The sequence below is a fragment of the Trachypithecus francoisi genome, unplaced genomic scaffold (genome assembly GCF_009764315.1).
Source record: "Trachypithecus francoisi isolate TF-2019V2 unplaced genomic scaffold, Tfra_2.0 Lachesis_group13, whole genome shotgun sequence".
NCBI classification, from domain to species: Eukaryota; Metazoa; Chordata; class Mammalia; order Primates; family Cercopithecidae; genus Trachypithecus; species Trachypithecus francoisi.
Window position 1 is genome coordinate 37,308,875 of NW_022681458.1, and position 17,458 is coordinate 37,326,332.

Genomic DNA, 17,458 nt, shown 5'->3' on the forward strand with positions numbered 1-17,458 from the left:
ACTACCCCACCTGAAACAAACTTTAAAGATGGGAAAATGAAGTCCAAAGACAGTAAGTGGTTACCAATATTCACACCTCCAGTTATTGTCAGCCCAGAAGGTGAGCCCAGAATTCTTGATGTTATAGCATGCCACCATCTATGTTTGACATTTGATCATGTATTGCCTGCGACATCATTCATAGAGTATCAAATAAAGGAATGGAAGTCTATGGCAAACTGCAAACCATAAGAGAAGGTTAACTGTGGCTAACTCACTTCTCACTCACTGGTGTCTTTTTACCACCCCCCACCCCAGATTCTAAGTTACATCCAAGGCCCATGCAACCAAAGTCTGTGGGAATAAGGTTGTCACTCACTATCCAGATGAAAGCCTGCCTCTCCTCTCTCCCCTATTGCCCGTACCCAAAGATTCTTAAAGTCTTGTCACTCTGTCTCTTTGATATTGTTCAAATTGATCACTTCATTTGTACCACTGCCACTATTATCTTAGTCCAGGCCCTCATTCCTGTTGTTACCTAATTTTTGGCCTCCTCCACTTCAATCTATCATTTTCACTCTGCCATCAAAGAGTCAAATGTCATTCCTCTACTTCATTGACTACAATGTTTGTTCATTAACTACAGGATAGGGTCCAATCTCCTTAGTATGATCAGAAGTTCTTTTTCTTCCAGAAGAACTTTCTTGCCATTCTTTACCAAGTAGCCTATGGCCTCCACAAAAAACAACCCACCATTATTGGAACACCTCAAATTATTTAATCTCGTATGCCTTTGCATATACTGTGTATTTTGCCTTTATTTCTCTTCTTACTACTTGAACTTCTACTCATCCTTCAATGCCCATCTCAAAATCATCTTCCTTAAATATAGATTTCTGTTTATTGTATTTATACATAACACACACCATAACAAAAAATAAGCGCAGATAATGTCACATACAGAGATATGCACTATTTAGCAAAGTTAAATATATTCAAGTTGGCAAATTATAGGAAAATAAGATGAAGACAGGAGTGATGTTAAGCTGCAAAGTGTTTATCATACAATCTTATACATTTTCTGGCTTTTCACAGTTCTTCACTTAAGCCTCTGCGACCTTTATATGTTTATGTGTCTTACTCCTCCCCTAGACTGTGAGTCCATGAGGAAAAGAAACTCATCTTCATGAACTCTGTTCCACCAGTTTCTCCAATAATATATGGCACTTATTAAGCACTCAATACACAGTCACTGGATAAATGAATAAATGAATGGATAAATGTGTATCATACTCATCTTTATACCCTGCATACTAAACAATTTATATATAATGTATGAAGTGATGAAAGGAAATTCTGAGAAGTATTCAAGTACCTAGAGATACAGTCATCCCCTTTGGGAATAATAGATTAATCTTTGGGAATACATTAAATATCAAGAAAGAAAATTTAGAATGAAAAGAGATGGGAAAAAGAAGCCAATGAAAAAGAAAAAAGAGAGTGGTCAAATAAGAAGAAGCAGTAGGGAGACAGAAAAGACAAGAAGCATGATGGGTCCATAGCTGCGAATGTTCAGGAGAGGCAAGCCCATCTTGAGTCTAATGTGTATTCTCCATGCCAGGCATAGAGTAGGTGCTAAATAAGCATTGTCATGTCAGAAGTTGGAGAGAGAAACTTGAAGGTCCACAGTGAGGAGCACAGAAGGTTGAGCGACTTTCTTGTCCTCGGATTTAATCTGGGTCTCCATATGAACACACTGTCACACAATTTGCTATATTTACATTTCCATCAGCTTTAACTCATTTTTGGTTACCTAGTCCTCTAGACTCTAGAGCTCTCAGAAGCAACTCCTTTATCTACATTTACTCTCCCTGGTTGTTCACCTTTGGGGGAATAGGCATTTTTTTCAGATCCCATTTGATTTCTGCATCTGCCTAGGCATTCCTGACTTACTCTTGCCTTAGGTGTAACCCATGGATCACCCATCCTGGGGTAGTCCCACCTTACTCTTCAAATGTATAAACACCACCCCTGGTAGTTACACAGCTTGGAAACTCTCATCTCCTTCCCTGTTCCAAATCCTGACGCGTCTTGGCCCTAACAGACTTTGAGATTGAAATGCATGTTGTCTCTTGGACTAAGTATATTGTATTTACTCGAAAAGAAGACTAGGTTGCATCGGGGTTTTCTCTCCCTCTCTCTCTTTTTTTTTTTTTTTTTTTTTTTGAGACGAGGTCTCACTCTGTCACCAGGCTGGAGTGCAGTGGTGCGATCTTGGCTCACTGTAGCCTCTACCTCCCGGGTTCAAGCTATTCTCTTGTCCCAGCCTCGTAAGTAGCTGGGATTACAGGCACAAGCCACTATGCCTGGCTACTATTTTGCATTTTTAGTGGAGGTGGGGTTTCACCATATTGGCCAGGCTAGCCTGAAACTCCTGACTTCAGGTGATCCACCCGCCTCCGCCTCCCAAAGTGCTTGGGATTACAGGCATGAGCCACTGCACCCAGCCACTCTCTGCCATGTTGTGTGAGAAATTTCATCCAAATGTTTCTGATTTTGAAATTGTCACTTAAGCCCAGGAAGCATTTTTGACTGCCATCTATGACTTTTTTTTAACTTTTTTCCTTTGCAATAACATAACAGAAGCTTATGTTACATATATTCTTGTTCTAGAAACCTAAGAATTGGGAGGCTACTAATTCAACATGTTCCCCGTGTAGCACTGCCACAAATAAAAACACTTGTTTACATTTATAAAGTCGTTCTTTCTTATCCATTCTCATAAGGGCAATACCCTTTATCCCATCTAACTTTCAAAGGAAAAAAACCATGAAAGTCACAATATAAAAATACAAAAAATGGAAAAAAAAACAGGAACTCCCAAACTGAAGTAAAAATCTAAGCAGACTATTTCCTCCTAAGCAAGTTGTCAAAGGGTAGAAGATAAACAAGAAAATATCTTGTGATATGGGTGATTTCCACAGTGACTTTTGAAAAATCTAGGAGATTCCCAGAAATCAGAGAAGGAAGTTGTGAAATGGTTAACTGCGGGGCTCTCAGAAGTAAAACATCATACCCAATTTGTTTTTAAAAAATACAAATTCATCTTGCAAACATAATCTACGGCACTTTCGTAAACGAAGGATTTGTCCTCACACCCACCTGGGCAGAATAAAGAGCTGAAGGGCATGGCTTTATCAATGAACTAAAACCACACACTCGTATAACCCTCAAAGTTATCACCCAGTAAAGATTTTAAGGAAATGCTGAAATCTAAATCCCGAGGATTGAGCTAAAGATTTTTAAATGATAGAATGGTAAAACTTCAGAGATAGAAGAGACTTCAGCAACTAATTTTTAATGAAGTGATGGAGTTCAGGCCACACTATCCAAAATTTGGCACTTTGGCATTTGAGAAAACAGCACAAGTGGAAAGGCCACTCTCTAAATTTCTCCCACTTTTCTCCGCTTGAAGTAGGTCATAAGATCCTCATTCAACAGGTACCTCCCTACACCTACAGAGGAAAAAAACATCCATATCTCTGAAGACACAGGATGCAGAGAAGAATCTGAACAAACAGTCCTTGCTAAGTTTCCCAGTTTATTACCACTAGGTCAGGCCAATCACACTTCCCCAATGACTGTCCACTGTTCATCAAACCTAAGCATAAAAATGCACAACTTTCTTCCTTTCTTCAGGTCTTCATCTCTGGAGACTCTCATGTCATGTAAAATTTATAATAAATAAATCATCACTCTTTCTTCTTGTTAATCTTTCTTTTGTTGCGGAGGCCTCAACAATGAGCCCACGGATGGGTGAATGAAGAAATCCTTCTCTTCTGCAGAGGAAACTGAGACCTCAGTTATATTTGACTGGCAGTGAAATGACTGAGTGTGAAGATACATACACAGACAAAAAGTGACATGCTTTTAGAAGTAAGAAAAAGTATGTGCAAGGGTTCAGACGAATGGGGTTGGTCATAAGTAGGATGAGATGTAGTGACCTGACCTGCAACACCCCGGGCTTCAGTCCAGGATCACGTACAGCGCACGCCTCACTCTCCCTCCCCAAATACAGAGAGGTTGTGGGATTTGAAGGGGGTAATATATAGAAACTGGAAAGCTCACACGTAGTAATAACTGTGGGAAAATGAAGAGATGTGAAGTGCAAAAGCCGAAAAGCTCATAATTATGAGAATAGAAATTGTACTAATTTTAGGCAAATTTTTAGTAAAAATTGTATAACCGCATTATAGACTTTCTTGCAAGCATGTAATTTAAAAACGTGTCCTAACCTTTTTTTCTAAAGAAGGTGTCACTTTAAAATTCAGGTTTGTCTTTTTTTAAAGATGTTTTTAAAAGGTGTATATGCTAATTTGATCCACCGAAACACTAAGTGCCACTTCTTTACAAGAACAAGTTATACTATGGAAAAAAAGTGCTTAGCAAGAGCTTCTGTTTTGTTCTTTGTGGGGGAGGCAGAGTTTCTAGATTATAGCATCAGAACTCAGTCTTTTTATCTCTTCTCAGCATTGTGCATTGCCTTCACTATGCCTCTAAGTAAAAATGGTTTCTAAATGGCCCCTATAGCCAGCTGTGCCTCAAATCACTTTTTTTCTTTCTTTTTTTTAATTTTATTTTTCCATAAGTTATTGGGGTACAGGTGGTATTTGATTACATGAGTAAGTTCTTTAGTGGAGATTTGTGAGACGCTGGTGCACCCATCACCCGAGAAGTATATACTGCACCATATTTGTTGTTTTTTTATCTCTCGCCCACCTCCCACTTTTCCCCAATGTCCCCAAAGTCTATTGTATCATTCTTATGGTTTTGCATCCTCACAGCTTAGTTCCCACAATTCTCAAAAGAAGATACACAAATGGCCAAAAACATATGAAAAAATGCTCAACATCACTAATGATCAGGGAAATATAAATCAACCACAATGCGAAACCACCTTACTTCTGCAAGAATAGCCATAATCAAAGAATCAAAAAACAGTAGATGTTGGTGTGGATGCAGTGATTGGGGAACACTTCTACACTGCTGGTGGGAATGCAAACTAGTACAGCTGCTATGGAAAACAGTGTGGAGATTCCTTAAAGAACTAAAAATAGAACTACCATTTGATCTAGCAATCCCACTACTGGGTATCTACCCAGAGGAAAAGAAGTCATTATTCCAAGCACTTTTTAAGGGCACAGCAAGGAGAGCTTGAGTTGAGTAGGGTGCTTGAAATGGTAATATTTAGTGCCTCAAGGCACCAGTGTATGCTCTTGATGATGAAGATAATTGAAAAAGGGGAAAACCCAAGTGACTTCAAGTAAGCCTATATTCAAAAGCTTAAAAAGTCAGGCTGGTAGTCTGAGTTAAGGATCTTTTGTGGGTTGAGCTTGACTTAATACCCCACCTCTTCCTTTACCAACAGTGCACTGAAAAGAGAGAAATTAAAACTGTATTTTGGAAATCACATAAAGGAAATAAATCGGGTCCATTTGGTCTACATAAGAAAAGATGGAGAAAAGGTTTGCTGATCACCTTCCAGGATGAAACATGACATCATGCTGGGTTGGTGAATCTGTCCTAGTAGGGCTTCAGTAATAGTTGCATGAAGTATTTTCATTAACAGCAAAAAGAAATGGGTTTAAATTTCAACAAATAAGAGATATACTCTAGCGAGAACTATTAAAAACCTACAGGAAACATCCATCTCTAAGAATGAAGTAGAAAGCAGGGGAATGGATTACCTTTCTTCTTGAAGCCATAATGTATTTGAGCACATCAAAGTTCATCTCACTGTGGTATGTCTGGGATTATTTGGAAGGAAAATTATTGTATTGGTCTATGTGTTCCCAAGCGCCTATCAATATATTTTACACAAGGAAGAGATAAAAGCTTTCTGTAGGTCAAGAGATTGACAGCAATCTGGCCAACATGGTGAAACGCCGTCTCTACTAAAAATACAAAAAATTAGCTGGGCATGATGGCGTGCACCTGTAGTCCCAGTTACTTAGGAGGCTGAGGCAGGAGAATCACTTGAACCCACGAGGCAGAGGTTGCAGTGAGCCGAGATTGCACCACTGCACTCCTGTGTGGCAACAGAGTGAGACTCTGCCTCAAATAAATAAATAAATAAATAGCTTTCTGTGGCTACAAGCCTCCATTACTGACCCTATAGGCACCAGAGGATCATGGAAGTGGGACGAGAAGCCTCAGAGAGGGGAGGAAAGGAGAGATGAGAGTGCTCAGAATCACAAAGGGCCTTGGCACCAAGGAAACAAAAGACACCTGAATCAACGCAGAAATCAGGGACTCCACCTTCACCAGAGCCCAAGCTGCCTCATGACAGGAATAAGGACTGGAGAGAACACTAGTTACAAAGTGCAAAGTGAAGACAGAAGACAGATTGTTCTATACCGGCCAACCGAGCCCAAATTTTTAGAACTCCTGCCTGCTCTCCATCCCAAGGAGATCACCCCTCCTTGTGAAATCCCAAGTCAAGACAGAAAATGTAATTTTTAGGGTTAATTTTCTTATTACATTGGCAAACAATATATATTTTCCAAACTTTTCCTCTTTCCCTGAAGCTACCAGACTGTCCGAAACTTAGAAAGAACAGTGACATCTGATGAAAATGTTCCACTATCAATTCTCTAGGAGACCACCAGAAAAACCTGTTACTTGAGAAAAGCTAAGTTTATTAAACTTGTTGAAGTAAGGGAGAACAGTCTCAAAATAAACAATTGAGGCAGGTTATCTCCAGAGTTCTAGGGTCTAGGCTGGGTGACTTTAAAGTAGGTATCACAAGGCAGAAAGCTAGTTGGGATTGGGGAGAGTGTATGACAAAATAAATTGACACAGTGGACACAGGAAGGCAGGAGCATTCATGCTGGTCTTTCTGGGCAAGCTGTCAGAAGTAAGCCGCTGAGCTGGCATTATAGCTTGGGTTCTCCATGAAGCCTGCTTGGGGCAGCTTAGTATTCAGGATGGTTATTAGGAAGCGCCTTTGAGATCACACCTGTGGAACAGACGGGGAGGAAGCTGCATTGGCCAGAGGGAGAATTCAAGCTGTGATGCAGCCTCCACAATGCAGCCTCGCTCCACATTAGCCAGAGGGAGAAATCAAGCTATGATGCAGTCTTAATCAATGCCCACCCCCAACCCAGGGAGCTCTGGATTTAAAATGACCCATCAGAAATGCCCCACATTGGGCCACGCTATAGGACATAGGCTGCGCCTGAATGAAAATACCTTGAGCAAAGCAGCTTTCTGCAGCTAAGCAACCCCTTAACGGAATGACAGATAAAGGCTTTCTCCCAGTAGCATTCCGAGCAGAAGGGCAGAAGTCTTTCCCTGAAGAGGGATCTGGGCAGGGTGGTCCACAGTCTCATCAACCATGACCATGTATTTCCTGAAAAAGCAGCTACTAGTGTTGTTTGGGCTCAGCATTGTTTAGCAGAGGAATCGGAAGCTCTATCTGGTCCTATTATTGTTTAACACAGGGACAAAGAATTAGGACAGTTTCAGTTTGCAAAACAAGTCTAGCTTTTCTCCTCCCCACATCTAAATTTATCTGGAGCTCAGAGAAAGAGATACCCTTCCTTTCTATCAGTTGCATTTTGCATCCCGTTCATCCTCACCCACATTTCTCCATTCACGTGATCCTTTATCCTATGCATACTGCATTACCCCTCACCACTGATAACTTCTTCTCTACCTAGACATTTCCTCAAGTGCAGTGAAATTTTTTAATGTGATTTATTTTGATTCATAAATCTCTATACAATCACTTACCTTCTTTTTACCATCAAATGTCTTTACTTCAAAAAAAAAAAAAAAGTCCTACTCGTTCCTCTTCTCCCACCAACTAACTCCTCTAGTTCTAACTTTGCTCTTCTATTGATACTGTCCTCTGGTAAGTCACCAATAATCTGCCTTGAAGCATATAGGATTTACTTATCTTGACCATCTTCTCCTTAAAGCTCACTCTTTGCTTCTTGTATTCTGCAGGCTTTCTTCTGCCTTTAAGACAACCATTTTTTAAGTCACTTTCATTGTCTCTGCTTCATTATCTCTCAGAAATGAAGATGATTCCCATTTCTGTCTTCTCCACTCTAGCTATACTTACCTAGTTACTGTTTTCTACTCATGCAAACAACACTGCCATGTGAATAACGTATCCCTGACATTCAATATCCAATGGCCAGGAAGAAATCTGTAAGTGGTCAATTTGTCAGGATCTCAAACCTGTCATTTCTAAAAATAGACACAACGTATCAAGACTTCAGGACTACACTTCTTGTACTTTCTGTCTATATCCCTAGGTAGAGCCCTATTTTATACAGAATATAGTTCTATATTGATCATGGTCCAGTCAAGAGAATGAAAACCACACCACTTATTTCAATAGGAAGAATTTAATATAGGGAATAAGTTAAACAGGCATTAGAGGATTGAAAGGGCAAAACAAAGGGAACAGTGAGGTAAACGGTGACTGCAGAAAGCAGCTACCACTCCCAGGACTAGTACTACAGAGGGTAGAGGTCAAGGTTATCAGGACCTAGAAGCTTGGATCTGGGGAGAGGGCACTGCCCAATTGGTGCTGCTGCCTCAGAAGCTCAGATGAGGAGCCTTGTGATGCCAAGACACAAACCTCTGAGGAGAGAGTACCAACCAGCTGGTGTTTCTGAGGCATCTGGATTACAGCTGCATTTCAGGAATGTGAGAACCAACTGGAAATCAGAATGCATTGTGGTGGCCTAGTGCAAAAACTATTGTTGTGGTGATTCTAACAAGAACAGCAAGCAAAACCAGAAGAACTATACCCATTCTCCCTGCTCCAGACCTCATATGAAGCAGCTGGCAAAACAGAAACATAGTCTGCAGAATCTCAGCCACAGCATCCCAGGACAGGGACAAGAGGGTGAATTTAGAACTCACAGGCAATAATTTAATAACCATAAACCCTGTACCATAACCCTCTAAACCAGGAGTCAGCAAATCACAGCCTATAGGCTAGATGTTCTAGTAAATACAGTTTTATTGACACGTGGCCTTGTCATTTGTTTCTGTATTGTCTACTGGTGTTTTCAAGCTACAATGGTAGCATTGAATAATTGCCATAGAGATTGCATGGCTCACAAAACCTAAAATACATATATCTGCCCTTTACAGAAAAAGTTTGCTTATCTTTGTTTTAAACTGCCAAGGCTGAGTGACTTTATTATTTTGACAACTCTACTTCCTTCATCCTCAACAGAGAATCATCTGCCAACTTCTATTGGTTACAGCTCTACAATATTATCATCCTTTCTTGCCTTTATTTCCTCAGTTGTCTTCTCTCCTATTGACCATCTCCTTTCACCTGTCCTTAGTCAATTTACATCTTGCTGTCAGATTATTCTTTGGAAAACTCATGTCTGGAAATATTCCTGCCCTGTTGAAACACCTCCAGTGCTCCCTCCATTTGATTAAAAAAAATTAAATCTAAAGCCTTGACCATTGTCTGGCTGCAAACTATATGTCCTGGCTCATGGCCCACTACTGTCATGCATTCAAGTCCCTGGTCTCTAACAAACCCTACTCCCTATTTTTGTGATGTTGCACTCATTCCTTTGGTTTGAAAGAATCCAAAAAATAACTCTCCTACTCCCTACATGAGCTAAAAACCAGTTGAGAAATAGACTGTCAATGGAAAACATATAAATGGAGATAAACATTTTAGATATAATACTCTAAAGGCTAAGATGGAGTATGTGGCTGATATGTGACTCTATGTCCCCACACAAATCTCATTTTGAATTGTACTCCCGTAATTCCCACGTGTTATGGGAGGGACCTGGTGGGAGATAATTGAATCATTGGGGTAGGTCTTTCCCTTGCTGTTCTTATGATAGTGAATAAGTCTCACCAGATCCAATGGCTTTATAAGGCGAAGTTTTCCTACACAAGCTGTCTTTGCCTGTTGCCATCCACATAAGATGCGACTTGCTCCTCCGTGACTTCCACCATGATTGTGAGGCTGCCCCAGCCATGTGGAACTGTAAGTCCAATTAAACCTCTTTATTTTCTAAATTGCCCACTCTCAAGTATGTCTTTATCAGCAGCGTGCAAATGGACTAATACAGTAGCTAATTTGTGCAATAAAAAGGGTATACTGATACTCTCTACTATACTACCTCCCATTCATATTCTAGTGAGATCTTACGAAAGTCCAATGAAGAGAAAAACTTGGATCTGAAAAATCAAACACTATCCAGGATCTCAGTCTCACATTGATAGAGAAAATAATGGAGATTTACATCCCAATACTTGGAATTTTGTAATAGACCAGCTCCATCAAACAGATAAACATGGACCGATGGGTGTCTCCTACTGGTCAGAGTGGGTGGAATAAGAAAGAAAATGGGCAAAAGACAAGGGTGTTAGCTAAGGACCTTCCTGTTAAAAAAAAAGAAAAGAAAAGAAAACACAGATTGATTGGGAGTGGGTTGTTCCCCAATCATTTCCTCTGTTTTTCCTCTTATCCTTTGGAATTAACCTTGAAGTGTATCAACCAAGACTGTGACCCTCCTCTGCAAGGGGGGAGACCAGCTATTCATCAAAACAGTCCTATTCTCACCTTCATGGGCTGCTTCTTCAATATCACCTACTGCTTATTTGGTGTCCTCCTGTGACTACTGATGGGAAACATAAAATTGCTCCCAGACAGTACATTAATTAGATTAACTCCACATCTGCACTGTATGCAGGGCTAACAATTTTCTCCCTCTTCTATTTCCCATCCCAAATTATGCCCAAATCTGCTGCCCCATATAACTCACCAGAGGTTATGCAAGATGATTAAATGGCAATACTAATATATTTCACTAATAAATTTCTAACAACATAAAGATTCCCAAAATTTTCGTATAAACTCCCTCACACTGTGAAATTCCCGGAAGAAATGGAGATCCAAAGATTAAATTATCTTGCAAGTTAACGTTCAAATAATCTCATGTGCAAAAGCATTCATGTCCTTAATTCTTTCTCCCCAAGTTGTTATTCCACTTAGACTCAGCTAAAAGGCTCAGGCTTAGATAGCTGGTGGAGTCTAAGTTCCTTCAAACACTGCTGCCTTGGATTTTAACACTACACCCGTAAAATTTAGAAATCAAACAAATCCTGGCCCTTAAAGAGATCATCTCAGGCAAAACTGCTTCCTGAACACAATACTTAGTCTAGACCCACACTAATGTGGCCAAGGACCATGGCAGTGAATCAGTGATACTATGGGAAGAAGGGTAGTCAGAGGGAAGGAAACATCTTTTTCATGTTTGTTGGCTGTACATATATATATCTTTTGTGAATTGTACACATACCAGTTGGCATCTTCAGATCTTGTGCCCATTTTAATTGGGATGATTTTCTTCTAATTATTGAGTTATATCTTCTGGATACATGTCCCTTGTAAGATATAGGTATTTTTTCTACTAGTCTATGACTTCTCTTTTTAATTTTTTAATAGTATGTTTTGAAAAGAAAAAGTACAATTTATAAAATCTAAGTTATAATTTTTTCCATAATTTATATTTTGGTTTCCTTCCTAAGAAATCTTCATTTAAGTCATAAAATTTTGCTTGTGCTTCCTTCTAGGAGATTTATAGTTTTGATTATTTTATTTAAGTTTATGATCCATTTTGAGTTGTTATTATTATTATTTATTATTATTATTATATTATTATTATTATTATTATTTTGGAGATGGAGTCACACTCTGTTGTCCAGGATGGAGGGCAGTGACATGATATCGGCTCACTACAACCTCCTCCACTTGGGTTCAAGCAATTCTCCTGCCTCAGCCTCCCAAGTAACTGGGATTACAGGCATGTACCACCATGCCCAGCTAACTTTTGTATTTTTAGTAGTGATGGGGTTTCACCACTTTGACCAGGATGGTCTTGAGCTCCTGACCTCAGGTGATCCGCCCACCTTGGCCTCCCAAAGTGCTGGGATTACAAGGGTGAGCCACCACACCTGGCCTTGAGTTAATTTTTGAGTAGGGCATGAGGTAAGGGGCAAAGTTTAATTTTTCCCAACAGATGTCCAATTTTTACAGAGCTATTTACATATAAACTCCCTCACATTGTGCAATTCCCAGAAGAAATTAAACTCTGCCCCTCAGCCCCCTGGTGAATTTTGCTGGTCCCTATCTTAAAAATCAATTGACTATATATGTGTGATATGTCAATCTCTATGCCTATCCTTATGCCAATGTCACACTTTCTTGAATTATTGTAGCTTTCTAGGAAGTCTTAAATAAGATAGTATAAATCTACCAACTTTTCTTTTTATTTTTTTAGTTTCATTTATTCTATTTCCTCTGCATTTTCATATAAATTTTAGAAGCATCTTGTGAATTCATACTAAAAATCCTGCTAGGATTTTGATTGGCGTTTTATTGACTTGATTGGCATCTTCCAATGAATTAGCATGGCTTATGTCTCTCAATTTATTCAAGTTTTCTCTAATTTCTCTTTTTGTAGTTTTCAACGTATTTTCAGTTTTCAGCACACAGGTCTTTCACATCTTTTGCTAATTTTATTCTATGTTTATAATATATTTCACTAATTTTATTTCACTTTAAATTGAATTGCTTTTCATTTTATTTCCAATTTGTTTGCTTTGTGGTGGTATATAAACATGGTATTGACATTTGTATATTAACATTCTATTCTGTGACCTTGTTAAACTACTAGTTCTTAAAGCTTTTTATAGATCCTTACGAATTCCTACATACACAATAATGTAATCTTGATATAAAAACAGATTTTTTCTTCATTTCTAATCTGCATATATTTTACTTATTTTTCTTGTGATTTTGTACTAATGAGGATTTTCAGTACAATGCTGAAAAAAGTGGTGATAGCAGACATCCCTACCTTCTTCTGTGGTAGAAAGTAAGATGCTGTCTATAGGATCTTCTTAGATGGCCCTTATCAAATTGAGGAAGTACCTTTCTATTTCTAGTTTGCTGAGAGTTTTATCAAACACTTTTTCTGTATATATGATGATCACATAGTTTTCGCCTTTATTTTATTAATATGGTGAAGCATGTTAATTGATGTTTGGATGTTAAACCAACTTTGCATTCCTGAGACAAAATCAACTTGGTCACAATGCATTCTTGTTTTTGTGTATTGCTGGTTAATTTGCTAGGTTTTGTTAAGAATTTTTGCCACTATGTTCAAGAGAGATATTGGTCTAAAGTTTTTTCTTGTCATGTCTCTGTCCTCACAAAATGAGAAGTGTTCTAACCTCCTCTAATTTTCTGAAACAGTTTGTGTGGGATTGATGTTGTATATTCCTTAAATGGTAGATTGCACCAGTCAAGACACATCTGAGTACAGAGTTTTCATTTTGAAAAGTTTTTAATTACAAATTCAATGCTTTAAATATGAGGATATTTAGGTCTTCTTGAGTCACTTTTAGTAATTTGTGTCTTTCAAGGGGTTTATCTATTTCATCTCTGTTACCAAATTTTTTGCCATAATGTTTTTCATAATATACCTGTGATGGTTAATACTGTCAACTTGATTGGATCGAAGGATGCAAAGTATTGATCTTGGGTGTGTCTGTGAGGGTGTTGCCAAAGGAAATTAACATTTGAGTCAGTGGGCTGGGAAAGGCAGACGCACCCTTAATCTGGGTGGGCACTATTTAATCAGCTGTCAGCGAAGCTAGAATATAAAAGAGGCAGAAAAACGTGAAAAGGCTAGACTGGCTTAGCCTCACAGCCTACATCTTTCTCCTGTGCTGAATGCGTCCTGCACTTGAACCTCAGACTCCAACTTTGAAACTCAGACTAGCTCCCTTGTTCCTCAGCTTGCAGATGGCCCATTGTGGGAGTTAATGCTACTTAATAAACACCCCTTTATATATCTATTTCTGTCCTATTCATTCTGTCCCTCTAAGAACCCTGAATAATACAATACCCTTATTTTATTTTACTTTATTTTATTTTACTCTATTTTTTTTAATTTTCTTTTTTTTTTTTTTTTTTTTTTTTTGGTGTCTGAAAGATCTATGTAATGTCTCTCTTTTTATTCCCTATTTTGGTTAAGTTTGTCTTCTTGCCTTTTTCTTGACAAGTGTACATAAAGAAATAGCTTTTGATTTTCTTTCTATTTTTGACTCTTTTCTGTTTCATTAATTTTATTTTTATTTACTTTTTGGAGTACTTTGGATTTAATTTGTTCCTCTTTTTAGCTTCTTAAGGTGGAAGCTTATATTATTGATTTTTAGACCTTTATTCTTTTCTAACTGAAGAATTTAGAGCTATAAAATTCCCATTATGCACCACATTGTATGTATGTCACAGATTTTGATATGTTGTATCTTCATTTTCACTTAGTTCAAAATACTTTATAATTTCCCTGTAATTTCTTCTTTGACTCATGAGTTATTTATAAACAAATTATTTAATTTCCAAACATTTGCAGTTTTCCACAGCCTATGCTGGGAAGGATGGGGGACTGGGGAGTGCCCCAGACAAGGAAACCACCAGCTCACAGTTATTACTGGATGCAGATTCTTCCCAAGTTTGTGTCTACCTTTGCTTATTTTCTACAAAAGGAGTTGCCCAACCTCTTCATGTATCAAAACTGAAAACTGCTATTTGCTTCCATTCCTTTTCATTTGTTTATTTTATTTATGTATTTATTTATTTATGAGATGGAGTCTCATTCTGTCACCCAGGCTGGAGTGCAGTGGCACGATCTCAAATCACTGTAACTTCTGCCTCCTGAGTTCAAACTATTCTCCTGCTTCAGCCTCCTGTGTAGCCTAGACTACAGGCATGCACCACCACGCCCAGCTAATTTTTTGTGTTTTTAGTAGTGATGAGGTTTCACCATGTTGGCCAGGCTGGTCTCAGACTCCTGACCTCAGGTGATCTGCCCACCTCAGTCTCCCAAAGTGCTGGGATTATAGGCGTGAGCCACCGCACCTGGCCATCCTTTTCATTTGTTTATTAATACAATGCATCAGCCTTTGATGGTCAAAATTTAGCTTGGGCCCCTGAGTAAGCATTCTCTTACTCAGAATGCTTATCAGAAGAAACCCTAGGTGAAGGTTAGTGCTGGCACATTCTTTCTTGATTGATGAAGATAATTGCACAACTCTCAGGTCTTAGCCAAAACAGGGAGTAGTAGAGCTGCAAATAAACGAAAAGGATTTAGCAGGTATGAAAGGATAGGGTCTGGGTCCCAGAACTCAGGGATCTAGTCCTCATTCTCATGAATGCTTTTATTGAAGCAACAGTTGTTGACCAGAGCTTCTCATGTACGACAAGAACTTGGAGCATGAAGGGCATTACAGAAGTGTCCCTTGTGTCAGGAATGGAGTTGGGAGTTGGGAGAACATTGGTCTTGGAGAGCAGACAAGCCTGGAGGTGAAGCAAGTTCTGGAGAAGAGGGAGAAGATTCTCCCACCATTGGCCTCATCCACTTGCTGACCACCCAGCATCTTTCCCCTGTTTCCCCCTTTATCCTCTTCACAGCCTCCCACAGTGGGTAGAGAAAGATGGGAGATAAGAGAGGACAGTGAATATTTAGGGAGTGAACAAAAGGCACGTGAAGTCAGATTGGGTAGAATAAAGCATGTGGAGAAAGAGATAAGCAAGAGTTTCTGTTCTGCTTCTGACACTGACTAGGAGTGTACCCACAGGTAAATCATTGCCTTTCTAGAAACTATCTATAATGTTGGACTGGGGATCCTTGCAGAGTCTGTGGTTGAGGGGCCTCTGTTCTGCTGAGCTTTATAAATACTTTTCCTTGTGATCAGATTTAAGGTCTCAAACCTTGGCTTATTCACATACTGATTATCCCAGACAGTTGAAAATCTGGACAGTTGAATTTCTGTAACATTTTCCTTGGAATCCAGGATTCCACATAATTGTTTCTTTAGAGTGACAGCGTGGAGTTGGAGAAGAGTGGGAAGGTATTTTGATTATTTTAAATTACTCCTTTGATCCTCACATACTAATAGGATTAACTTTCAAAATCCTGTTTGGGAACTGTTAGGTGGACCCAAGCATCGACTGGAAGGCAGGCAATGGTTCCCATATTTCTCATGTTCATTCACTTGGGTTTCTTTATGCGAAAAGAGGAGTACTTTCCAGAAATAGCCATTTTTGTTGACTGTTGCTAGGAAATAAATTCAGACACCATAGCATTTAACATATACCATGGGATGGAGGAAATTAGAAGATAGCCACCCTGATTTCCATTAGAGGGGAAACTCTGACTCAAAATAATTTGATTTAGGCTAGCCCACTTCCCATATAAATAAAGTGAAAAAGCATTAAATGTTAATGCCAACTTATTTTAGGATTTTGAAAAGCTTGCCAGACAAAGCAAAACACACACACATACACACACATACACACAAAACTTTATTTCACAGTGATGGGGACACAATGACACCAAGGGCAGGGCAGGCTCCTGGTTGAGTGAGGCAATTCAGTCTTTTCTCAACATGGGTTTAGACTGTACTGACGCTCAACTATAGTTTGTTCTTCAGGGCCAGAGTGCTTACTTTGATTGACTCACTAGCCAAGAAACCAATGGGGCTGCAGCTCCTTTTGGTGGAGGTAATGAAAAGGAAACTGGAATTGAAGTAATTGAGTTCACTGTTACCCCCAGGACTAATGTCCACACTCCCTGTTTTCCTCCACCCCAGCACCTACATTACTAAGAGTAATGAGCTTCAGCTGCCCAGTGGGCTGGAGTCTAAAGCTCTGCTCATGACTGTCAGACTCAGACTTAGCATATGGCCCACTAGACAAATAAAGAACCTAAAAATATCTAGAAATGGGAACTTTCTCAAGAAGAGGTATGGAGTTTCAGAACAAGAGGCTTAGAGAAGAAGGTGGGGAGTCCTAAATATAGAAATCCAGGTTGGGAGTGGAAGGAAGGGTACATACGGGTTTCTCCATCCCCACCGCACCCAAAGCCTCTGTTTCAAGGTGACTTTCTCATGAATCTCAAGGTGTAAGGTGGTAAATAATGTTATTTGCTAGAAATCAAATTCAGGGTGAGAAGTGTAATACTTCCCAGGATGGGCTGATAAAATGATTGTGCACATTGGAACCGTGAACATGTGAGGAAAGTGGCAAGAAGACATTTAGAGGATGCCTTGTGGTTAGGAGACTGTGGTAGGCTGAATAAGGCCCCCCAAAATATATGCAGGTCCTGCAAACAATCATATATGGCCAAAGGGACTTTGCAGATGTGATTAGTTGAGGATCTTCAAATGGAATTATCTTGGATTAGTTGATAAATGTAATCACAAATGTGCTTAGAAGAGGGTAGCAGAGGGAGATTCAACTACAGAAGAGGAGAAAGCAATGTCACTATGGCAGCAGGGATCAGAGCAATGTGGCCAAAACCAAGGAATGTTGGCAGTCACGCCAGTGTGGAAAAGACGAGAAAATGGATTC